This window comes from Ascaphus truei, chromosome 6 (assembly GCF_040206685.1).
Source record: "Ascaphus truei isolate aAscTru1 chromosome 6, aAscTru1.hap1, whole genome shotgun sequence".
NCBI lineage: Eukaryota > Metazoa > Chordata > Amphibia > Anura > Ascaphidae > Ascaphus > Ascaphus truei.
This window is the reverse complement of record NC_134488.1, coordinates 120,285,694-120,312,101: the sequence shown is the minus strand read 5'-3', so window position 1 is coordinate 120,312,101 and position 26,408 is coordinate 120,285,694. Positions and strand designations below refer to the sequence as shown.

At 41.3% G+C, this 26,408-nt stretch overlaps 2 long non-coding RNA genes across 4 annotated transcripts in view; one reads left to right on the top strand and one right to left on the bottom strand.

The window, feature by feature from the left end:
• The window catches only part of LOC142497778 (uncharacterized), a 29,186-nt gene extending 25,680 nt beyond the window's left edge, over positions 1 to 3,506 (top strand). Inside the window, exons 3-4 of the long non-coding RNA XR_012802318.1 lie at positions 670 to 761; positions 2,549 to 3,506. This is a non-coding gene — a long non-coding RNA (uncharacterized LOC142497778). The remainder of the gene's footprint in view (positions 1 to 669; positions 762 to 2,548) is intronic.
• The window catches only part of LOC142497781 (uncharacterized), a 76,312-nt gene that overhangs the window by 30,590 nt on the left and 19,314 nt on the right, over positions 1 to 26,408 (bottom strand). For 2 of the 3 annotated variants that reach the window (XR_012802319.1, XR_012802321.1), the window contains one exon: positions 23,624 to 23,733. This is a non-coding gene — a long non-coding RNA (uncharacterized LOC142497781). Of the gene's footprint in view, positions 1 to 21,708; positions 22,106 to 23,623; positions 23,734 to 26,408 lie in introns of those variants that run through there. The other variant, XR_012802320.1, reaches the window with a different exon arrangement.

Sequence of the window (26,408 nt, the reverse complement as noted above, 5' to 3'; positions counted from 1 at the left end):
TCTCTTTTTACCGGTTCCTAACTAATAATCACCACTACACACCATCCACAAGCATCTGTACCCTGCTACCTTTTCCCAATAAAGTGGAGGAAATATTACAGGACTTGGAGTGATTTAAAAGGGAACTGTGTTAATGCTATCGGGAGCCATTCATACCAACGTGCCCTGGCTTCAGAATAAACTAATTATAAGACCATAGAAAGGCACTAGCAGTTTTAGGAATAATCAGAGTGGCTAAAAATGTGTCGGTCAAACAGAGTTTCTATTCTTATGCTTTTTATTTTCAATAAGATACATACAGTATAGTTGGGGTATATTGTACAGTACATGTTTTCTAGTCTTGCGGAGTCTGAACTATATATCACAATGAACCAGCTTTCTCTGGGGCCCAGAGACTATTGTGGAATCAGTTTATATCCTTTTTTCTGCCTACAAACTATTTAGTTTGAGAAAGGCCTGCAGAAGGGCGTCCTGTTAATATTGCTTGGCTATCAGAGGTAGTTTGTTCTCTTTGTTTTCTATGGGGACAATTTATCAAAGCCTTTTAGCGACAAAATTGGAGCTTAATCAGGGCAAAAATATTGTACTATACATTGAAAGAAGAAAATACAATTGGTTTCAAGGGGACTGTTTGTCCTTAATCAATTCTGTTCTGTTTGTTTGTCCCAGTTTTGCAGCCGGGAGATTTTCCAAACAGATCCTCGCTAGTGCCAGGGAAGAGCTGCTTCTGATCAGCACTCGAATCAGTGTGTGGTGAAATGGTAACGTAATTAAAACTTGACTTTTAATATAAAACCTTTGTTAGGAAAATAAATGACAGATGACAAGCAATGACGTTTAGACAACACACAGTATGTTATAAAATAAGTGAATCGTGTCACACATAGCTGGGAGAAATAAGTCATTCTCCCTGTGCCTCACCTATTAAAGGGTGAGTGATGGGGATGTGTGAATTCCTGCATTAGGGACAGTCCCTAGAATCGCAGAGCAGGCTAATCCCTTAAGGCAGAACTAAGATATCGGGGAGGTCACACCCATCTCAAAAATATAGGAGCTACGGTTTATCATAGCCACACTCATTCTCTAGATAAATGGAAGAGACAGGACAGGTTTACACTGTGGGGTATAGCTATAGCACCATTAGTGAATTGTTGTGTCCGCTTTGTTCTCCAAATTTAATAAGAGAAACAGGACAGGTATTAGCCACCATCGGCTTAGCTAGCTGAGATGTTAGAGGCAGCAAAAGTGGTATAGATGGTTTCTTATACTAGATTATTTGTGGGAGGATAGTATCTCCCTACAGACATCAGTCTATCCACAACAGTAAAGAGGACAGGACAGGTTTTAGCTGTCAGTACTCTTTGCTTGGAGGTGGATCAGAGAGAGACTTTGAGGAATTATTCCCCCTCCCCCCCCCCCCCATGTATCATGGCAAATATGGAGCAATTCTGAGGCAAAAAACTGCACAAGATATAAATTTAAAATAAATTTATATAGATATATATATATAAAAATATATATATATATACAGTATATATATATCCTATTGAAATAACTTTTTTGTTGGATAAATGTTGTTTACCCAGCGTTTGTCCTAATACATAAACCTCTTCTGTGCTGATATGAACTTATTTGAAGTGAATGGTACATTAAAGGTAAAACGATGGGACCTATGGACTTATATATATTTTTCAAATTTGTGTCGCGTCAAAAAACGGCAGTGCTAAAAAATAATACAAACCTTCAAAAAACCGTGCGTCGTATCCCCGGCGCCTCGAAATGTTGCATCATTTCTGGTTGGATTTTTGTTTTTACGCATCTGGGCTTGTTGTGATACAATTCAAATTCAAATTAAATAACAGAAATGTGTAATTCATAATTTATAAGAAGTTTAAGTAAATATCAATTCATAGTGTAAAATTGTTTATAATAGCCATACTGTGAAAATAATACATGTTGTTAACCTATTCCAGGGGTTCCAGTCCTCAAGACGCCCCAACTGGTCCGGTTTTGAGGATATTCCAGCTTTAGCACCGGGGGTGCAGTCTTTGACTGAGCCACCTGTGCTGAAGCAGGGATATCCTCAAAGCCGGACCTGTTGGGGGGGGTCTTGAGGACTGGAGTTGAGAACCCCGGACCTATACAATGAATCATCCCTGCTGCATCAAGTTATCCGCGGCAGACTATTTTGGGGCGCACAGACGCATTATTTTTAGTACATACTATTAACATCAGTACGCGGCCCATTTCTGTGCGCCAAAACAAAGGACTTCTTTTTTTACGCACCCGTCGCATTTGAGATTCCAGATTATTGAGTGGCCCACCATTGCGAAGAAGGGGTGACAGCATCCCCCACCTCAAACAAGGAGAACTCCACTGGATAGATACCCCGCATACACTTGCCCCGAAGGGCTAAATGAGGGTTACAACCTCGGTTGTTTTCTTTAGAGGCAAAGGAAGCTGTAGGAGTAGACGGCACTGATGGGGACATGAAGGTCTACCTCAGTACTGCTGTTTAACACTTGATCTTTGTGTTCCCCTTCACCAGGTCCTATATCTGGATGGGACTGTCTCCTGTTGTCCCCACGTCTCCCGGTTGTGTCCTACCTCCCGTTCCCTGTGTCAAGTTTTGGAGCCGGATGTCCTGTGAAATCGTGATACTATGTGGATGGTCTGATAACCTTCTATTTATGGAAATTATATACTCTTCTGCCTCCTCTGTGCGTGAGTACATAGGTATACATGGATACATTCATATACACCAGGGGTGGGCAACTCCAGGTCTCAAGGGCCACCAACAGGTCAAGTATTAGAGATATCCCTGCTTCAGCACAGGTGGCTCAATCAGTGGCTCGGCCTTCGACCTGAGTTGGTGGCCCCTGAGGACTGGAGTTGCCCACCCCTGATGTAGATATGTGTTTGTGCATATATAGATTTATTGGACACTATGTTTACTAGAAATTGCAGCTCTTGTATGGTTTATCCCTGTTTTTTTACCCAAAAATCTTTTTGCGGATTATTCTCTCTACTCTGATAAAGTGTTAATCTATTGAGAACTAAGTGGTATTGTTATTCAGGCTATTTTGGACATCTCATTATTTATCCTTAAGCCCCTGTTGCCCATTAGGATTGACCAGAGAAATATACAGAAAGAAGGGGGTAGGATGGTCCGTGGTTCACAGCAACTTAAGCAGCCAACGCATGGATGTCTAAAAAAACTTTATTGATCGCTAGCAGCAAACATCAGGCAACCACTCTAACATGTTTCGTCCAGGCTATGGACTTTTTCAAAGAGTGCTGATAGTGTATGGCAGCCAAATAGATATAGGGAGTGGTGAGTGTATGCCACCAATAGGAACAGGGAACGTATTTAAACCTCACCTGTGGTAAATTAATCATTAAAGTGGATAACTATCTCCACAACAATCCCCATAGCAATGGCTGCACAACAAGGTATTTACAACATACACATAAGAAATCTTAAAAACAAAACAGAACATATAATGGATAAATTTAAAAACTACTGATGTTTTAAGTTACCAGCATCATTATTATTATATAAAGCTATATCAATTAATGGAAGTATACAGATGTATAACAAAGGATTTCATATATCTAGTACTTATAAAATCTTTTCAGTACTTATAAAGCATTTTCAGTATCAAGATTCACCTTAAAGGGATATAAACATTTTATCAATTTATCCACATAATTCATATCCATGAATACAGTGGCAACCGCATGACAGACAGTAACTTAATATGTCACCTCCCAGATCACAATGTAATTGGGTGAACACTGTGAACCCACCCCAAAACTTAGCCATTACCCCATCAGGAAGTGTTTCAGTTCCCACTCCTGATTGATGCCGGCCGGATGGAGTGTGTTCAGAGTGTACACCCAATACATTTCCTGTTTATTTAATACCCCCTCTCTATGGCCTCCTCTAGCGTTACAAGGGATATGTTCAATTGCCATATAGGAAAAGTTAGCTATTCCCCCTTTAGGGCATCTGGAGAAGTGTCTGGGGACTGGATGAGATACATCATTCTTTTTAATAAGCCTGACATGCTCGGCAATGCGGGTCTTAACTGGCCGAATGGTTCGTCCCACATACAATTTTTTGCAACCACATCTCAAAAGATAAATGGTGTAGGATGTATTACAATTCAAAAATTCTTTAATAAAATATTTTTTTCCATTGATGTCAGTTTGGACAAATTTTGTACTATGAACATATTTACACATGGAACAATTTACACATGCAAAAAAGCCTTTAGGAATACTACCAATTCTTTTAAGATCAGTTTTAGTTTGAAAGTGACTTGGCGAGAGGTGCGATGCTAGTGTCTTAGCCCTACGGAATGAAAATTTTGGTCCCTTCAAGGTAAATTCAGCAATATCCTTATCAAGGGACAGGGTGTGCCAATGTTTATGCACAATGTCGCATATAAGCTTGGATTGGCGACTATAAGTGGTGATGAATAATGGACTCATATCACTATACTTGCTCTTAGATTGTATGTACCCTTTATGATGTTTGTCTTTTTTCTTTTGATCAAGGATTCCAGGGCGATCCAAAGTCATAGCGTACTCGTATGCTGTCTGGATATCTGTATATTTGTAACCCCTGGCTTGGAATCTCTCAAATAATGCTTGTGACTGCAAAGAGAAATTCTCATCATCAGAACATATCCGTCTCAACCTTACAAATTGGGCTCTCGGAATACTTTTGATTAAAGATTGTGGATGACAACTTTTGGGTGACAGTAGTGTGTTCCCGGAGTTTGGCTTGCGAAATATGTCAGTTTGGATTAGCATGTCATGGTCTATGTAAAGGAGCAGGTCCAGATAGTTAATGCAATTTATATTTTGTTCATAAGTGAATTTAATATTAACATTATTGATATTAAGTGTATTTATAAATGCTACAAATGATGATTCATCGCCGTCCCATATAATAATGAGATCGTCGATGAATCTTTTATAGTAAATAATTTGTGAGCGATAAGAATTATTACTGTGATATATGTATTGTGCTTCCCATAACCCCATGAATAAGTTTGCATATGATGGTGCAAAACTTGTGCCCATTGCAGTGCCTAATAATTGTAAATAAAAACGTGAATCAAATAAGAAATAATTGTGAGTTAATAAAAATTTAATAGATTCTAATAGAAAAGTGCAAAGTGAAGTGGACAGATGTGATAATTGTAAAAAGTGCGTGATAGCTAATAACCCGTGATCGTGATTAATGATGGAATACAGAGAGATCACGTCAAGGGTGACCCATCTGTATTCCTTTTTCCAGACCAGATCCTTTACATCTACCATGAGGTCCGTGGAATCCTTAATGAATGACGGTAATGCCAGTACCAATGGTTTGAGATAAGAGTCCACATACCGCGATAACCCATCTCCCAAAGATCCAATACCTGCCACTATAGGATGACCAGGAGGGTCGACCAGTGACTTATGGATCTTTGGGAGATGGTGGAATACCGGAATCACGGGATGTGGACTTCTCAAAAATTCAATCTCATGTTTGTCTAATGTACAAAGTATCTTTCCAAATTCAATAATTTCATCTAGTTGACTAATAAAGTCCTGTGTTGGATCCTTTTTAAGAAGTTTATACTGATCCGGATTCCCTAGCTGCCGTAATGCCTCCTGTTTGTATTGTAGGGTGGATAGAACCACAAGGGCTCCACCTTTATCAGCATTTCTAAACATGATGTCTTTGTTATGCTTCAAAGTGTCTAGTTCATGAATCTCTGTGTATGTCAGGTTATTGGCATGCATAGATGAGCAGGAGAAACCTTTAGATAAAATTTGAAGGTCTCTTTCTACCAACCTTTCAAATGCCGTAATGAAATCATTATCCTGGATTATCATTGCTGGGTCTCTCTTCAATCAAGTTGCCATAAAGTGTGTGCACTACCTGTTAGCAGCCTCGGTATACTGGGTAATTCCAAATTCTCCAGAGAAATATACAGTTAGCACCTATAGTATTTCTGTATTCAGGCACCCTGCCCATGAGTCAATTATGAAATATACAATGCACCTACAGAATGTGGTGCAGTAATATAAACTGATCACACTGACTACATTAAGTGATCAATATGTATATACCCCCTAGGTCACTACCTCTTCCTTATGAGATGCCTGTAAAAGGTTACTTACGCCAATAATCATCTCTAACTTTCCGTCAAATGTCTGTGAATTGACTGCACAACCTCTGTGCATTTAATTTAACCAAGTATCGTTGTCATAACTCCGTGCCCAAGACATACTTATAAACGACAGATAACTCTCAATGTATTTCTTCCTGGTAAATCATTTTTTAAAAATAAATAATTAAAATATTAATTACATAGCATATTCACAGGGAAAAAAACTGTACCATTTAGAGGTTGTAGTGTATTCCTACAGTTGGTACATTTTCTATTTCACCCCAAAAAAATTATTTTACAGAGGAACTATACATAATTTATAGCATAATCAAATATTCAAATTGTATTTACAGGCTCAGCCACTCAGCCGGCTGCATTAGTAGTCCACTCTTCCTCTTGGGTTGTAAAAAAACCAGGGGCGCTTAAAGAATTGTACCACAAATCAGAGGTTCTTTTTTTAAGAGGTTAAAGGGGGGTTGTAGTGACTGAGCTCCAGATCAGAACCATCGCTAACACCACCCTAACTCTTTTTACTAGTTTTAAATACCTGGGCTTATGGTTTGACTCCCATTTAACATTTGGGATGCACATTGATACCCTGACATCCAAGACCTATGCCAAACTAGGTGTACTTTACAGGAACAAATCCTCCCTAAGCCTGCTGGTCAGAAAGCGTATCGCACAGCAGATGCTAATGCCAATTATTGACTATGGGGACATAGTATACGGCTCGGCACCTCAAACTCACCTTAGCAAACTTGACACCCTCTACAATTCAATATGCCGCTTTGTTCTCCAATGCAACTACAACACACATCACTGCGAAATGCTCAAAGAACTAGATTGGTCATCATTTGAGTCTAGGTGCAAAGTTCACCTTTCCTGTCTTGCCTTCAAATACTACCTGAACAAGCTCCTCACCCCTACCACATGCAGCACTTATCACCTGAGATCAGACTCCAAAAGACTGTTCATGGTCCCAAGGCCCAACAAAGTATCCGGCTGCTCCTCCTCTTACCGTGCACCCCAAAACTGGAACAACCTACCGGAGACTCTTACATCCACCACCAGTTTAAGTTCTTTCAAAACCAAAGCTGTCTCACATTTTAATCTGGTCTATAACTGTATCATACGCCCATAACACGTATATATTATTTTTAACTGTGCACGCAATGTCTTGTATATAATATATACCCTGTTCACTTATGTACTGTAACTATATTTGTAACCATGTACTATTTGTCATTTTAACTCTGTGCCCAGGACGTACTTGAAAACGAGAGGTAACTCTCAATGTATTACTTCCTGGTAAAACATTTTATAAATAAATAAAATCTCTATTTTCCGCATTACCTACAACCGTGGAGGGGACATTCATTTCAGCCATCGCAATGAAAAGATCGCCCCATCCCTGGGGCATTTGGCGCATTGTAACAGTGTGACGTTGTGTAAAGCCACGTACCAAATCCAGCACACCTGGTAGAACCTGGTTTTTTTTTATATATAAATAAACTCCCCTTTGTCATTCCAAGTTGTAATATGCTTTGCGTGAAAATCCTAACTAAGCATTTTTCTTGAAAAGGTCATTCACATTATTAATAACCTCATGGATGATGGAGTCAATGTTCTCTTTTTCGTGACATTATCCTACAACTATAAACGGGTTGTTGTTGTTTCATCAGGAGGCATTAAAGCTGCAGACCAATGTAACCCGGTCCCCCCGTTTCCCCTCCCATACCTCGGCGGTTGCGGGGGATGTTGTGGAAGGTGCAGGGGGCGACGGGCTCGCCGGCGGCCCCCTCTACAGGGCGCCGCCATGGTTGATTGCGCGCGCACTCCCGGAGGTTCACGGGTGCACAGAGCGCAGTCGGCAGCCATTACGAGTCTCGCATGCGCAGAACGCCATGCGCACGTGGCCCCAATGTAGTGAAGGCTCGCTGGGACTACAAGCCCCATAGTGGTTAGGGGCTGCGTACCACCTGACGCTAGGGAACCAGTGAGACGGCTGTTTCCCCTGGAAGGGGAAGAAATAGATATAGATCCCCTGAGCCCCAGTAGATATTGTGAACATTGCATACTGTAGGGAAAGGCCTCAGATAGGGACCCTTCCACAGTAGTAAGAGTGAGAGATATGCTGCAGGACATCGCCTGAAGAAGAAGTGCGGCCTGTTGCATGGGAGCATACCAAGACTCCTTGATAGTGATTATTTATAGGGGTCACTTCCAGGATTTGGAGGGAGCATGGTCGTCAGGATTTCACCCCAAATAAAGAGAAAAACAATATAGTGCACTTCTGGGTATGCAATGTGACAAAACAATTCTTCAGAGTCTTGGCTCATATACTTACAGACTGGCAGATATAAAAACAGCAGTGGATGTAAGCAGTGTCAGCAGATCTGGAATCCAGTCTTGCCTTGTATGTCTCAGAGAAAGACAAAAGAGAGCCAATAGTGCAGACCAGTATAAAATTTATCGACATAAAATCAAGGAACAGTAATGTACTCACATTCTGTACAAAAAATACAGACACATCAGGTAAAGGCGAATGCAACTTTGATACTGCCGAGAAGATGGGTAGTCGAAGCCGTCTCTGTCAGTGGAATCCTCCCACAGTATGGTCGCTTCGGATGGCGTCTGACGTCAGATCCGCCGGAATCACTGTCTTCCGGATTCACGAGGGAAATGGACAAATGTGGCGACGGCTGATCCTCTCGGTGTCACGTTACACTCCACTAGCTCAACGCGTTTCGCTGACTCAGATCAGCTTCATCAGGAGAACAATATTACCCATAATAGGTGTTCTACAGTATATATATATATATATATATAGCAATATGCAAATTAGCGAATCAATTGAATATGTAAATATGATTAGTTAAGTTAACCACAGGTTATCTCACATGAGTACATAATCCTGTGTCCAATTACTAAAAATGAATTTATTAAACTTAAACATATAAAATAAATAAAATATAAAATGATAAAATACAAATGGGGGAGAAAGAGAAACTAGGATTAATCACTTATAATGAATAATTTCAAACAGGGAGTGGAGTGAGACCCAGGGATAAACCATATATAATATATTAATAATTTCTTTTAAAAAAGGAGTGTAGCCCTCTTTCCTCCACCCTAAGTGAGATTGGGGTGGGTAGGTTTATCTGACTACTTATCAGTGTGGTGCGGTACCTGTTTGGCAACCAGGAGGGCTGAGCTTCCGTCACGTGGAACCTGGGGTATATACCTACACTCGGTGCAGCGCCTCCACTGATGAGGGATCCCAATGTGGTGGGAGTGTGCCCTCACCAAAACAACCATACAGTAAATACACACAATGTGAATAAACAGTATTTACTGAGCATGAACGATAACTTCAATGAAACTCTCTTGGCATAACATCAATACATCATATGAATAACATTGCATCACCCTGAATGCATACCATCCCCTCACCCACATGTCCATCATCACATCACCCTCAGACCCTTTGATAATGATGTGCTTTATCCCTTGAGTGTCCACAACAGTAAGGTGAATGTGAGTGTGAGGGATAGCGCTTCCCTGTGTTGGGGCCCGGTGGTGCACTTATTATACTACCTCCCTGATCACTGCTACAGATCAGGATAATCCTTGGACTCAGCAACACCGCACAGTGATCCCATGCCGCACTGCGCTGCTCTCTGCAGGAATGGATATACACGCTGACTCCACAGGGGAGGGATCCCCAGCCAGAATGAGCCTTTACCACAGTCTCTGCTATGGAGTCAGGCACTCTTCCTGCTACATACTGTACTGACAGTCAGGCACTGTCATGCAGCATTTCTCTTCCTCTCTGAGTATGGTGAAGGAGTCCCTGTCTTAAGGCAGTCCCTATCACATACAGTATTCCTCTAGTGTCTCAGGGGACTAATTGAGCCCTGGGGGTATACCTCTCCCTAGCCCCTGCATGCAGAATATCTCTTGCTGTAGATTCTGTCTGATCCCAGACTCTGGCAGTTCACCATATGCAACTGGCACTGGTGATATTACACACACTGTATAACTTAGAAAGCAACCCCCCCTCTTCCTATGAGGGGCCTTTTGCTGACACAGCCAAAGCAACTCCTCTAGCTGCACTGCACACAACACTGTCTCTTCTTGTCAGAGCACACAGCACTGCAGCTGTGTCACTGACTAGACTTACACTCACCTAAGGGCAGGGTCCCTACCTAAGGGGCCTTCCCAATGAACTTACCCACTAACCTAGTGGGGAGTGGGGCCTGCTTGGGGCCTGGGGGTAACCTGGCCTAGTGTAAGAAGCCACTTCGTTTACGAAGGAATTGCTCGACTATGGAACATTTTGATAATGGTTCTTATGACCTTATCCAAAGATTTGTGGATAGAGGCTATGAGCCACGATCTGTACAATGGGCATATACCAAGGCTAGGAACAAATCAAGAGAGGATCTTATGAATTCTGACCCTTCTAGTTTATTCATGTGAAACAGAATAATAACTCTATACCAAATGATTTTAATTAATGTGAACCGCCATTTTTCATTACTCAGTACAGCCGTCAGGCCATGAATATTAAATCAATAATTAGGAAGCATTGGACCATTCTTTATACTGATGATCTTTTAAAGGACATGGTCTCTATGGACCCCAAATTTGTTTTTCAGAAAGCACATACATTGGGTCACTTGGTCTCACCTAGCATGGTTTCAGACAAGAATGAACAAAAAATATTATTTCCAGATCTAAAGGGGTGCTATAGATGCGGGAAATGTAAGATATGTCAATTTGTCCAAAAAATTTAAAGTTTTACCAATTCAGAATTTACTAAAGAATATAAAATTCTGTCATTCGTGACATGTAACACAGACCATGTGATCTACATGATCACTTGCGGATGCAATAAACGGTATGTGGGGTTAACTACCCGTCTATTTAAAATAAGGATGTTGGAACATATTAAACATATAAAAAATCTAGATATCACACATCCCGTGCCTAATCACTTCAAAGAATGCCAATTTGGCAGCCTTGGTAACTTTAAATGTATCATTCTTGAACATGTTAGATCTCATAAACGTGGTGGAGATAGATCCAGAGCTCTTTACCAGCGTGAAGCATTCTGGATCTTCACCATTCGCACATTAATACCTAAGGGTCTCAATACAGAATGGGACCTTAAGGTATTTCTGTGATCCTTACAGGTTACCCATGGATATTACTGTATTTTCCGTTTTTTGCTTCGTCCTTTACTATTTCGTTTCCTCTTTTTCTTTTCTTTACTTCCGTATTCCTTTTCTTTCTTCTTCTTTCTTTTTTCTTCCTTTTTTTCTTCCTTATTTCACCCCCCCTCTCCCCTCCTCCCCCCTCCTTCTCTCCCCCCCACCCCTTCCTTCTCCACCCCTCCCCCCTCCTTCCCTTTCCCCCCCCCTTCTTTTCTCTTTCTTTTTTCTTTTTTTTCATATTATTTTACTATATTATATTATTTTATTGATTTATTACATTTATTGCTATGCTGTTATATTATTATGTATTATATCTGTATTAAAGTGACGAATTATACGAATTACAATAACATATTTACAGCTAATAAGTGGTTTGAAAGATCATCTGTATTTCATACATTGATTGATATATACAATGTTATTTTGTAAGGCATCATGTTAGTACAGACTATGTATCATGAGAACTTATTATGTTTTATACATTAACTCTTTTTTCATGAACTATATCTTATGTGATTATTTGGTATGAGCCCAGTGTGTTGAAATTTGCATAATTGTTTTCTAATCAGGTGCAACACATCTGTTAATCATCAGAGGGGAGTTATAAATAATACCCTCCCTTTATGTCTTGTTATACTCCTTGAGAAAGGGCGAACTCGCCCAAAACGCGTGGGAGGAGGTCTTTTTGTTATGTTCTTTAGTATCTGTTTTATGTAGTCTTAATAAATCATTTTTATTTCACCTGGTGAGTCTGAATCTATTGGAGCAGCGCTGATAGCAACCATCCTACCTTTTGTCTACATTCCGATCGCAGTGGCGCAGGAAGTGTGTCATTCACCCCTCCAGGGGAGCACACAGCCGGGAGCAGCAGCGGGAACGAGAACATTGTGAGTTACGTGAACTCTATCCGTGGGCTGCTGCAACTGCAGCCGCTGGCCCCATATGGAAGGCGGGTCTGCAAGCGCTCTTACCCCGCTTCTCGGTAAGGCTATTTTCCTGCTCCACACAATCTTTCATCAAGCTGAACAGCTGTGGGAGTCGTCCTAGAGGGGACAGACGGTTTCTTCTGGCATCTGCATCTTCATACCGCCTGCACTCGGATCCCTCCCAGATTTTCAATTACTGATCATCTACACAGACTCACCAGTGTTCCAGTAGGTAATATTAACCCTGGTTTTTATTTTTTGATGTGATACTCCCTTGACTTTTTGTTCCTCTATATGGTTGCTGGACTCTATACCATTATATCACTGATTCTATTTTTTTCTCAACTAACATGGATACGTCTACAGTGCCCTTACCAGATTTAAGCTCTCATTTTGCCTTCAATTGCTTTAATTTGGCAGCCAGCACAAAAAAAAGCTGAATCTCTGTTTGATAAAGACTGTAATATTGTGTGCGAGGATACACAAGATCTTAAAGCGCAATTTTTTCGTTTGGAGAAATTTATATCGCATGATCTAAGACTATGGTGGGACATTGTTACGTTGGAGAACTATCAAATGAATAAAAGAATCCCCCGAGGGCTCCCCATGACAAAAGCTCCATCTTTTGGATTTGAAACACAAGAATTTGAGAAACAGTGGAACCAAATTTTGGACCAATGTTCCTTTAAATTAATTGAATTAATAATTCAACACAAATCCACAGAGAAAACTGTTGCACATAAACATGTTACAGATCTTCAATCTCAGTTGCAAGCTTTTGTACATATTGATAGGTTCAAAGATATGGACAGACTATTAGCACAGAGGATTAAAAACCTAGAAAAAAGTATAATGCTGGCTAAACAAATGAAATACGAAAGGGACAAAATTGATTATCAGAAAAAATAAATCTCTTTGGCAGAAACGATACAACAACAAAATTAACTCTAAGAAAAATCCACAGAATACAAATTATAATAGTAATAAGAAAACCAGTTCAAAACCCAAATCCATACTTAGGAAAACTCCAAATCAGAAACACATCCAGGGAAAAATATTGAGTCTGACGTTTCAGATTCTGAATATGTTCCCCCTAGTGTGTCTTTTTCAGGTGCTGACTCTGGGGCATCATCTAATGAAGAAATACTTCTACCAGTGAGAATACAGACATATGCCATGAATATTCCTTCACACCCACAGTCAAAAAACGACATCGGAGGCGAAGAAGATCCAGGCATAAGCTGGTGGGTGGTCCCTGTAAAAAAGATGAGGTACTGAAATTAGAAGACACCAATATTCTTAACATCTATAAATACACACTATCCCATTCTGAATTAAGTGTGTTGAATTTGGGACTTACATTTGCACTTGACAATAACTTTGATCTATTTTCCACTATAGTGGACCTTCACCGGTTCACCAGGAAATTAACCCTCAAAAGATTTTTCAAACACAAGAACAGTTTAATATCTATGCCTAACCATGACGGATCGCAGACAATATCCAAGATACCCAATGTCAATATTACAATACCTAACAATGACACACCAAGTCCAATTTTTGATATCAGGACGCAGCTTACATTTCGGGACAATTGTCACATACAGGACTTGATTGAGTTATTAAATGATCAACCTGAAACAGGATATGATCCACAAAGCTTTTTGGGCAGTCAATCATCAGGTCTTAAAAATAAATCTATGTTTCATCCGATGCACTTTACAGGTCATGCGATCAATGTGTTTAAATCAGCTGTAGAACGGGATCTACTACTGCTCTCCCAAGGCATTACCACAACTAAAAATACTGTCTATAGTTCAAATAATTTGAACTTTACACAAAGACAAGCCATTAAATCTTTGAAAGATAATAATCTAATTGTGGTTAAGAATGCCGATAAAGGGGGAGCGGTGGTGGTCCTAGACTATGCTTATTATGTTGATGAGGCTTGACGCCAACTCCAGGATAATAAATCTTACACTAAGTTACATATGGATCCAACTCAGTGTTTCCTATTGGAACTATATGAACTACTAGAGTTTGGTAGAATCCTTCAAGTACTTTCTGTGCAAGAATATGAATATCTACATATTACCCACCCGGTTTTACCCATCTTCCATCACCTCCCTAAAGTTCACAAGTCCCTTTCTCATCACCCAGGTAGACCCATTATTGCCAGTATTGGTTCACTGGGGGAGCACTTGTCACAATACGTCAATTATTATCTTCAATCCTTAGTCACTACACTTCCCTCTTATCTTTTAGACACCTCACATCTTCTTTCTATTTTTTCTGACTTCATCTGATCACCCACACACCTCTGGGTCACGTTAGATGGGTCTTCATTGTACACCATTATTTCACACAAACACGGTCTCACAGCTGCACGACACTTTTTGGAGTCTGATGCGACACTTGCTCCAGCGCAGATCACATTTTTGCTGTATGCCATCAGATTCCTCCTTACTCATAATTATTTTATGTTTGGTGGGGGTTTTTTATCTCCAAACACGTGGGACTGCCATGGGGTCATCATTTGCGCCTTCCTACGCCAACCTCTTTATGGGGTGTTGGGAACATACCCACGTGTTTGGAGATGGAAACCCGTATCGACATCACATTATCACATATCACCATTATATAGATGATCTCATTATAGTTTGGTCTGGCATTGTTTCACAACTGCATGCCTTCTTCACGTACCTCAACACCAACACTTATAATTTATCATTCACACATCAATATCACCATCATCGCATACATTTCTTGGACTTGTGTCTTTATGTGGGGATGGACAATCATGTTTTTACAAATATTTATCGTAAACCTAATTCAAGGAATACACTTTTACATGCATCCAGCTGTCACAGCCCCAGTCTACTTAAAGGACTACCATATGGACAATTCCTTCGTTTACGAAGGAATTGCTCGACTATGGAATATTTTGATAATGGTTCTTATGACCTTATCCAAAGATTTGTGGATAGAGGCTATGACCTACGATCTGTATAATGGGCATATACCAAGGCTAGGAACAAATCAAGAGAGGATCTTATGAATTCTGACCCTTCTGGTTTTATTCATGTGAAACAGAATAATAACTCTGTACCAAATGATTTTAATAAATGTGAACCGCCATTTTTCATTACTCAGTACAGCCGTCAGGCCATGAATATTAAATCAATAATTAGGAAGCATTGGACCATTCTTTATACTGATGATCTTTTAAAGGACATGGTCTCTATGGACCCCAAATTTGTTTTTCAGAAAGCACATACATTGGGTCACTTGGTCTCAGCTAGCATGGTTTCAGACAAGAATGAACAAAAAAATTTATTTCCAGATCTAAAGGGGTGCTATAGATGCGGGAAATGTAAGATATGTCAATTTGTCCAAAAAATTTAAAGTTTTACCAATACAGAATTTACTAAAGAATATAAAATTCTGTCATTCGTGACATGTAACACAGACCATGTGATCTACATGATCACTTGCGGATGCAATAAACGGTATGTGGGGTTAACTACCCTTCTATTTAAAATAAGGATGTTGGAACATATTAAACATATAAAAAATCTAGATATCACACATCCCGTGCCTAATCACTTCAAAGAATGCCAATTTGGCAGCCTTAGTAACTTTAAATGTATCATTCTTGAGCATGTTAGATCTCATAAACGTGGTGGAGATAGATCCAGAGCTCTTTACCAACGTGAAGCATTCTGGATGTTCACCATTTGCACATTAATACCTAAGGGTCTCAATACAGAATGGGACCTGAAGGTATTTCTGTGATCCTTACATGTTACCCATGGATATTACTGTATTTTCCATTTTTTGCTCCGTCCTTTACTTTTTCTTTTCTTTACTTCCGTATTCCTTTTCTTTCTTCTTCTTTCTTCTTTTTCCTTCCTTTGTTTTTTTACTTACGTTGATTTGGATTTGTGTTTTTTTGTTCATTAAAACTTGTTTGGCATATTCCCCTCCTCTTTGGACCCTTTTTTGTATGCTGGGGACATTAGTTTTCTAAGTATTTTCTCATAGTACAGAACTGATGTATTTAAATAAATAAAAAAAAACACATGATATTGCTTGATCTGCAGCTTTAAGCTCATCTTGTGTGTTTATTTATTCTCTACATGGGTAATATATTTCCAGATTGATTTGTTATACACATCTCTTTCACATATATCTAGTTTTCCTTTTTCAAGTTTGCTTGATTTCTTTTATAGAGTTATATATTTATTTATTCTTTGTATAATGGGGTACACCGTCTCATTTTTTTTTAGTTGGTTTACCAGTGTAATTTTTTCACTTTACACAAATCACCTTTGGTATTCTTTTTAAGACTAGATCAGGGGTTCTCAAGAGCCGCCAAACAGGTCAGGTTTTCAGGATATCCCTGCTTCCGCACAAGTGGCTTCATCAGTCTCTGCTTCAGCACAGGTGGATCAGTCTTTGACTGAGCCACTGATTTGGCCTCCAGTGCTAAACCTGGGATATCCTTAAAACCTGACCTGTTGGGGGTCTTGAGGACTGGAGTTAAGAACCCCTGGACTAGAACATTTCTACAGCTACAGTATCTATTCAAGACACAACACATCCTGCTTCGAGATTTGTTATATTTCATAACACAGACACGTATGGTTTAGTTGCCTGGCGTTTCCAAACAACAGTTTTGGTGTCAATTTCAGGTATTCTTCTCACGCCCACTCTTTGTATTTTAACTGCTCACTTTACTGTCCTGGAACAGGATTACACATTTTCTGTCTCCCTTTGCAGTTTTGACTATTCCTGTCTCCCTTGTTCAGCTGCCTGTATTTCTCCTGTTCCAGCAGCTAGCTGCATGTGTAAAGCAACATTATTGCTACATTTACCCTTCACACAGTTCTTGTTGGTTGTCCTGACAACCTTCCAATCCTCATAGATAGAATATTGGTTCAATCCTACTCCCCTGCCTTCCTAGCAGTTACTTTGGTCCTTGGACTCTTCCTGCTTGTCACAGGAACATGTGCCTTTGATCTAACTAGCTGGCTTAGTGAGTACATGCTTCCTCCATTACACCCCTGCAAGGCCATCCTTTTTTATCCTCCCCCCATAACAGAGCACCTTCACATACTGTAGAGAAGCCCTCTCTCACCACACATTACCATCTGCAAGTACCCTTTATATTTGTTTTTGACTCCCCCATTAAAGTTGAAGAAAATAAAAGGACTCCGTGTGCTCTCAAAAGGGGATGAGTTAAACCACTGGACTCACTCACATCCCACATGTGATCCTGGTTCCAGAAGATTTACCATTGTGGAATCTTGACAAAGCTCCAGGTTGGGATCGAAAAATCGATCCTTCCACAAATAAAGAATATTTTTTAACATTTAACCAAGACCTATGGAGTGCCGGTATTTTCCCTTCATAGGACTTCCGTTTGCATTGATCACCCCCGGACGGGGCGTTCCTGTGCACCCGAGGCTTGTTTCCCTTGGCCCCTTCTTCGGGTGGCCCCCTGCGCTGCCTCCTCTCCCACCCCCTGTTAGCGCCGGGATCCAACATCCGCCTGACCGGAGTGGGGAGCGTGGGATTCCATGGACTGGCCGGACTGCTTCTCACCCCAAGGTTTGTGTGTGTTAACAGGGGAATGGGGGGTTCTTACCTTCTCCGGAGCGGCCCGCCTCCTACAGCATCACGTTGTCATGGTGACTCAAATAACGCCGCAGCGTCTCATGGCGACGCATTGCCATGACAACATGATGCTGCGCCGCTGCAGGAGGGCCGCTCTGCCATAAATTGCCCCGGCAGGTAAGTAGCCCTGACTACTTACACTATAGGGGCCCCGCTGCCAGCGATTGGCCTTGGGCCCCACAAACGCCCAGACCTGCCCTGCCCTGAGCGATGAGTCAGTGACTCACGTTAACAGAACTTGGCATCCTCATGGAGACATTATTTCACTTGTGATGAAACTAGGAACAGGAAGTTGCTTTATTGAGCAATATAAGGCTGCGTCCATGGTGAGTGATGCCGGGCGGAGGCGCGCTGAGGCTGAGGGAAAGCGGGTGCTTTCCCTGGCCTTAGACCGTGCGCCGTCCGGGGGCGGTCCAGTGATGTCACGGAGCTGGTTCGCCCCTATTGGGCGAACCGCTCACATGACCGGCCCTGTGCTCCCATGAGCGCGAAAATGTAACATTTTGCTAAGACTCTCATTGCGGCTGCAGGGGCTCAGTGCCGAGCGTAAGCGCGCCTCAACACGGGTCAGCGCATAAGCGCTGACCATGCCCGAGGCCTAAAAGGTCAGATCCATGCGCCCTAACTAACTTCCCACCACAATCTCCACTACTTCTTGTTCCTTGCAACACCAAGAAAATCCTGGAGGTATATTGAGTAGCCCAGAGCATGGCTGGCCCCCTGGCAGTGAAAGGGTTAAGATGCAGTTCCCTGTAGGTTTTCATGTACATCGTTAAGAAAAATCGAAGGGAAAAAAAAAAGGTTTTTCATTTTTATTTTAGACACTCGTAGCAGAAAGAAAAAAAAAAAGAAGAAAAGATTTATCAAAGGAAAATCTCCAATTACTTTCCTTGGATAAATATGATGCTGTTTTTCACACTGGTTACGTCCCTGATTTGCAGCGGGAGGCTGTAGTTAACCCTGTCAGTGCCAATGGTTTTTTGCCACTGCCAGGCCAATATATCTTTCAAAGTTTGGCTATGGCGCAAAAAACGGGATGCAAGAGCCAAGGAGCCTCTCCAAGGTGGGGAGTAGGCTAAGGAAAAAGCCCCAATAGTGTGCACTTACTGATCTATCCAGGTTGGGGTTGGGTTGGTGGGGGGGCAGCTGGGGGGGGGGGGGTTAATAATGGAATATCAAACAGGTAAATTACCAGTAGATAGAATGTAGATGTAGCAGTTGGTAATTAACCCAAATAGTGAATGCACAATAGGCAAATGAGGGTGTATACATGATTAGAAGGTAACATATCACTTTATTTGGTCTAATAGACAATATAAAATACGGCTGCCACATGGCTATAACATTCTATGGGCAGCTATCATTCCCCACTGTAGTACTGTAGCACTCTCGTCCGTGCCCTGACCCTCTGGGAAGTCACTTGTTTACTGCAGACAGCCAGGCTGACACCTCAGGCCACCGCTACCTGGAGAGGTGAGCTGTTTTGCAGGGGCAAAGGTTAATGTATGAGGTGTAAATTATCAGCCATGGAGCTACTCATATGCTTCTTTATGCAGGTGTGTTTTAAGGTGGTTCTTAATGGTGGATAGAGAGGGTGCTAGTCGGGTACTGAGGGGAAGGGCATTCCAGTGTTGTGGGGCAGTCAGTGAGAAAGGTTTAAGGCGGGAGAGGGCTTTAGACACAAAGGGGGTAGAGAGAAGACATCCTTGAGCAGAACGCAAGAGTCGGGATGGTGCATAGCGAGAAATTAGGGCTGAGATGTACTGCTGCGGCCGAGTTTATTCGAGCATTTGCCCGTCCTCGGCCGCAGCAGTAGCCTGGCGCGCGCCGGAGGGTGACGGGCGCGCGCCGAAGCAGCGGAAGAGCGCCCTCCGATCGGGGCGCTCTCCCTCCCGCTGCCGGGTCCGCCGGGTCCCCCGGAACCCCCTGCCGCCGTCCCTCGGGGAGCCCTGGACGAGCGTGCAGGGGGCGCACGCTCCCGATGACGCGTGACCGCGCGTCGGTGACGCGCGGCACACCGAGGGGCGGCCACTAACAAGCCGGGAAATCTCCCGGCTTGCGGATCTGGCCGCAGTGCAATAAACTGTGTCGCCAGTGTAAGGAGGGGCAGAAGAATGTAAAGGTTTAAACGTGAGGAGGAGAATTGGGTGTGAGATGCGGGATTTGATAGGAAGCCAGGAGAGTGATTTCAGTAGGAGAAACGCTGAGAAAGATTTAGGAAAAAGTAGAGTGATTCTGGCAACAGCATTTAGGATAGATTTTAGGAGGGACAGTTGAGAGGCAGGAAAGCCGGACAGCAGGAGGTTACAGTAATAGAGACATGATAGAATGAAGGCCTGTGTCAGAGTTTTAGCAGTCGAGCAACAGAGAAAAGGGCGTATCTTTGTTATATTGTAGAGGAAAAAGCGACAGGTTTTAGCTACGTTTTGAATGTGAGAGGAGAATGTAAGAGAGGAGTCGAGTGTGACCCCTAGGCAGCATGCTTGAGCTGCTGGGTGTATGACAGAACTTCCAACAGTAATGTGGAAGGACGAAATAGGGCCCGGTTTGGGAGGAAGTAGGAGGAGCTCTGTTTTTGCCATGTTAAGTTTAAGGCGGCGGAGGGCCATCCAGGATGATATCGCAGAGAGACATTCAGAAACTTTGGTCTGTACAGCAGGAGTAAGGTCAGCGGTTGAAAAGTAAATTTGTGTGTCATCAGCATGCAGATAATATTTGAACCCAAGAGATGTGATTAGGTCACCTAGATAGTGTGTGTACAGAAAAAAAGAGGAGAGGTCCCAGGACAGAGCCCTGCGGTAGCCCCAGATCGATGGAGGAGGAGGTGTTAGCAGAAGAGACTCTGAAAGTACTATGGGAGAGGTTAGAGGAGTATGGAGAATGTGAAGGGGGAGAGGATGGTCCACAGTGCCAAATGCTGTAGAGATATCAAGAATATGAGCAGAGTATAATGACCTCTGTCTTTGGCAGCATGGAGGTCATTAGTTATTTTAGTGAGGGCTGTTTCATTGGAGTGAGCAGTGCGGAAGCCAGATTGTAGTCAAGGAGAGAATAGGTGGTGAGATAATGGAGCAGGCGAGAGAATACAAGATGTTCAAGGAGTTTAGAGGCAAAAGGCAGGAGGGAGACAGATCGATAGTTAGAAGAGAGTTAGGGTCTACTGTAGAAATTTTATAAAGTATATATACCCTTCTTTGAATAGTTTACAGGTAACAGTAAATCCGATTTATTAGTCCAACATGCATTATTTAACGCATCTTCAATATCTGAATTTTTATATCCCTTTGATAAAAATCTACAGGCTAATTATGCCTCGATTTGTTCCAAGAAGGTGTCAATCACTGGAACGAATGCACCTCAGTCTAAAGAATTGACCCTTGGGATTTCCGTTAATTAGAGACCTAGGATGACCACTGCTTGCTCTGAGAAACGTGTTCTGCAAGTTGGTTTTTGCTATAAATGTCTGTCTGTATATTGCAGTTTATATGAATATAAAGTTAGAGATCTAAATAGTTAATATGGTGACAATCGTGCTCATGAGTGAAAGATATATTCTCATCATTCGAATTCAGTGCTTCTATTAATGTTAGGAGGGTGTTCACATCCCCATCCCAGATGAATATCAAGTCATCAATATATCTCTTGTAGAAAACAATGTGCTCACGAAACATATTGATATCACCAAAAATGTGTATGTGGCTTTCCATAACCCCATAAATTAGCATCAGAGGGAAGTCCCGATGTTTTTCCTTCCTCACTTATATACTCACATAATACCAAGTAATTCACAAAATCTTAGACTTGCGAAGTGGTAAATCACTTAATAAAGTTCTATTTAAAACAAAGGCTAATCAGGAAATCATTATATTCACTCAAAGCTGGTAAACCCTTTATTACTTCATAGAGAGAACATAAGACACCTGTCTTAGTTTCCCCAGAATGTTGGCACAGAATGCCACAGGTACGGGAACCCTTCTCCTGCTACACCCAGAAACGCCTGTGTTCTATTTGTTCCCTCTGTTACATCACTGCCAGCACTGACACGCTCAGGTTTCTGCACACCTAGGCAGGAGGAGCACAGTGCCCTCCCATCCAGGATCAGCGCCACCTAATGACAGTGGCATGTTTTATACTCGAGATTACATATGTGCTGGGGATTGATGCCTTAAAAGAGACAAGTATAATTACTTTTCAATTATTTCTTATATATGGTTTTACTCATTTGAAATACCTTGCGTAGGTGAAAGGAGAGTTAGCTGTGTATATTAACCCTTGACATGCTCACACGTGCGCCGTTCGTGAAAAATGTGATGGATTAGGGGGAGATGTCATTTATTTGTGGGACCTTGTAAGGTGAAGACTGGATGAGTAGATGGCTGTGTGTGTATTAACCCTTGTCCCATATACAAGTCACGTGCTCACAGAGGCCTGAGACTTGTGAATGTGCTCACACATGATATTCTGATTTGCTGTATAAGATTTTTACACACTATATATATTCTCTTATTTAAACTGTCAATGAACGTTGTCCATTGCAAAGTAATTATGTTGCCATCCTTTGCTGAACAAATTAAACTAGTTTTACAATTAAGTACCGAAACGTCACCCTCCGAGGGTGAAAGTCAGGAAGATTCGGGGTTTCTGCACCGAAAAAAATGTAACGGTAGGGTAGTGTAAAACGAAAAAGTTCCCATTTTTACCCGTGAGATTCCATTAAAGTGGGTGTGATCCCGTTTACTAAAAATCCCAGAGACTGACCCCAAAACACGAGCAGTGCTTTGCAATGATTACTGGCGACCCCATCACAAAATCCATAAACTCCCAAAGATTTTATTCATATTAAAGTAAACACTGTATTACTTAGGGACTGCAGTACGTCTCGAGGTTATTTAATGGTGTAAAAAATACTTTGTGAGGACAGTTGTTTGGGATGTAACGTCAGATGCTGATTTTTGGTTTAACCCCTTATCACCCAGAAGGGCCTTTTTTACGCAGAGTAATATTTTATGGGATAATTTTTAAAAGAAATAATTTGTGGTCACAAATTCCCCACAATATTTATATTATTTCGTTCAAACTCGGTTTCAGTAGCCGCATTGGCCTTGGAAAAGTGTAGGTTAGTTAGAATATTTTGTCACCTTTTCATAGACCAACAAAAATTCTTCATTGATGAAATATATATAGGGCTGACACCCCCTTCTCTCTCCCTTCAGGGTTTATTTTGTCTCTTTTAAGGACGCCACACCACCTGGGAGTAGTTTTCTGACTCACCATGTGTCATTACTAGCCCCATACCCTGTGCTTTGACTATTTCTGATTACTCTGGAAGTTATACTATATGGATTCGGCGCTAGAGCGCGTATACCACTAATTTTTTCTATATAGATGAAATATAGTTGGCAGAGATAGCAAATTCTTTTATGTGAGCACATGAAACATATCACGTTAAAACAAAGAGAACCTTTTATGCTACCTCTTCGGTTTTCAACGTCATATGCAAATGATTTCCATTTAGTGAAATACACCAGATATTTAAAAATAATTTTCAATGGTGTCCTGGGCACACAATAAAGCTATATGTATTACAATATTCTAATTAGTTATGCAATTTCAAGACATTACTTACGTGCAACTAAAGAAATTGTTTCTTCCTGAGAATTCTTCTTTGCTTTTCAGGAAGGTTTAACACTCCTAAATGTTTCCAATTGTCGTCAATTTAAACACTGTCAATAAATTCTGAAAAAAAGCCAAACAATCCACTATTTAGATTTTAGAACAATGTCTGTGACAGAGCTAATCTGTTATCCTCCTGCAACTACAGCACGCCGTACAGTGCTATACAAGCCTCTCTGTTCCCCCATATGCAAAAGGAATAGGAAGTGAGATACATTTTATTGAACCAACATTGGTTGACTCCAGTTTGTTTGTAGGCCCAGGTGGGAAGATTCAGTGGGCACTGGCTATGTTGTAGTTTGAGTTTCCTGTAATAAGAAGAAGGAGGCCAAGTTTTAAGGAAGTTAATTTCCCTAAAATAAACTGTTCATGTATAACATGACACGTTTCAGTACTTGAACAATACATTTGGCGTAGTCATTCTTTGAAAAGTTCCCAATACCTGGTGTCCGAAATGTGTGTCTGTGTGGGAGTATCACAAACAAAAGGCCGGGGTTTCCCCATTATGAAAGCCAGGAACCATTATTAACAGCAAATTATATAAAGAGAAGCGGCTTCATCCCAGAGACAGTTTGCAGTGTCTGAAGAGTGAAAGGGAGTGAGAGCATCGCTCCTGCTAAAGGAACTAAACATATTCAGCAGAAAAATGTATCCTTCATCCCCACCATACCCACATGCCCCAGCCCCTACCCCAGGGTACTACCCTGCTCCGGTAGTGACAACGCAGCCCATGCCGATGATGTACGTGCCACAACCCACCTACAGAGATTATCTGGGACTGTCCATCATGAACATGCTCTTGTGCTGTCTGCCCATTGGAATTGCTGCCACTATCTTCTCTTGCAAGGTAACTGGGTGCGGGGGGGGGGGGGGGGGGGGGAGGGGCTATTGCCGGCATAGCATGGGCTGCATCGGGACAAGAAGAAGGTGCTACAGCCGAGCATTGGGAGGGGATAGAGCTGGAATAAGGTTGTGTAGCGTTGTGGAGAGCGTGGGGTGTACAGGACAGGATTAAGGTTCTGCAGGAAAACACTGATACTGTATAATGTAGATAGTGGGGCTCAAAATATCAAATGTGGTTTCTATAAGCAACTTGTTGATATTAAACATAAGCATCCAGATGCTATAATAATAATGTTCAATATATAATGATTAAAGTTGGCCTGAGAGGGTTATGTGACGAGAGGTGTCCACCTGACAACCACAAATTGAGACACACCAATAAGTACCCAATCAGGACTATAGATTGTATATAGAACTATTTTAAGTTGTTAGGATATAACAGGGCACTATGTTACCTGTCAGCCTCATGACCGGTTACCTGTCAGCCTCATGACCATCCAATAGCATCCACGGCGCGCAGTCTGAAGTATCTGCAGATCCAGAGATGTAGTTTGAAGCAGAGCACAGCCAAAACCACAGCCACACTTGGAAAAATAGAAAGATCCCAGGCAAACTCCACATAAGCAGATCAATTTATTGCAGCTCAGAAAAAGAGGGACAGGATGAACGCACCTACGCGTTTCATGCCGGAGCACTTTATCAAGGTGTAAAGGAGAGCAAACAACATGCCTATTTATACATACAAGCCTGTTCCATTATAGTGCCGAGAATTACGTCATCGGCGTGCGACCGCGAGGAGAGTCGCGCTGACGTCACGTTCATTCTCATTGGCTGAATAGATCAGGTGGTATGAAGTTTCAATAAAACAAACTTTAATCATAAAAACTTGACGAACGGAAACAAAAGAAAGTTTAAAAAAAAAACACAAACAGTATAAAAACAATGATATGAATAATATGCAAATTACTGTGCAAATGCTAAAGGTAAGAATCACATAGTAATGTATCAATGTAAATAAAGTAATGCAAAAATATAAAGTGCACTACCTTTTAAATAAATAAAATGTGTAAATATGTGTAATGGCTTCTATTCTAAATATATGCATATAAAGAGTGGAAATTTCCAATAGACCCCTAAAGAATGAATATGAATGATATAATAATGCTATAGTATTATCTATAGCAGAGACAGGGAGTCTTTGTCACCTTGGGTTTCATCTTAACCATAGACCAATATAAAGGACAAATAACCTATAAAAAATAGGTATTTTATTAAAAAATAATGATAAACAACTAATAAACATAACGATCTAGCATTATTACTTATTTGCCCTATGTATTGGTGTATGATGCACAGAACATGGTAGAAAACCTCAGTTAAATTGACTTAGGATCCCATAAGAATCGCAATATCAAAAATTGCTGTAACAATAAAGAGAGAATATATATTAAGGACACACTAAGGATAAATATTTCTAAATAGTGTCCGAGATGTAAAACTATAACCATAGAATCCCAGATATTATATGAATAAATGAATCAGAGAAAGGGGCTTAGATCCCAGTCAACATTTAGCCCTAATGGTGTCCTAGTTCTTAGGGTAAAAATCCAAAAGGCTTTGTGCCTATCTAGTGCCTTTAGTCTGTCACCTCCTCGAGGTAGGGAGGGGACATGCTCAATGCCCTTTAATTTGAAAAAGACACAGCTAACCCTAGGGCAGGCCGAAAAATTCTTGGAAACAGGATGATTCTGATCTTTTTTCACAATGAGTCGAAGGTGTTCCTGATTCTAAATTTTTTAACACCTCGTGGTCCTACCCACATACTGTTGCCCACAGCCACACGTTAACAAATAGATGATGAAAGTTGAGTTACAATTGATAAACGTGGGGATCTC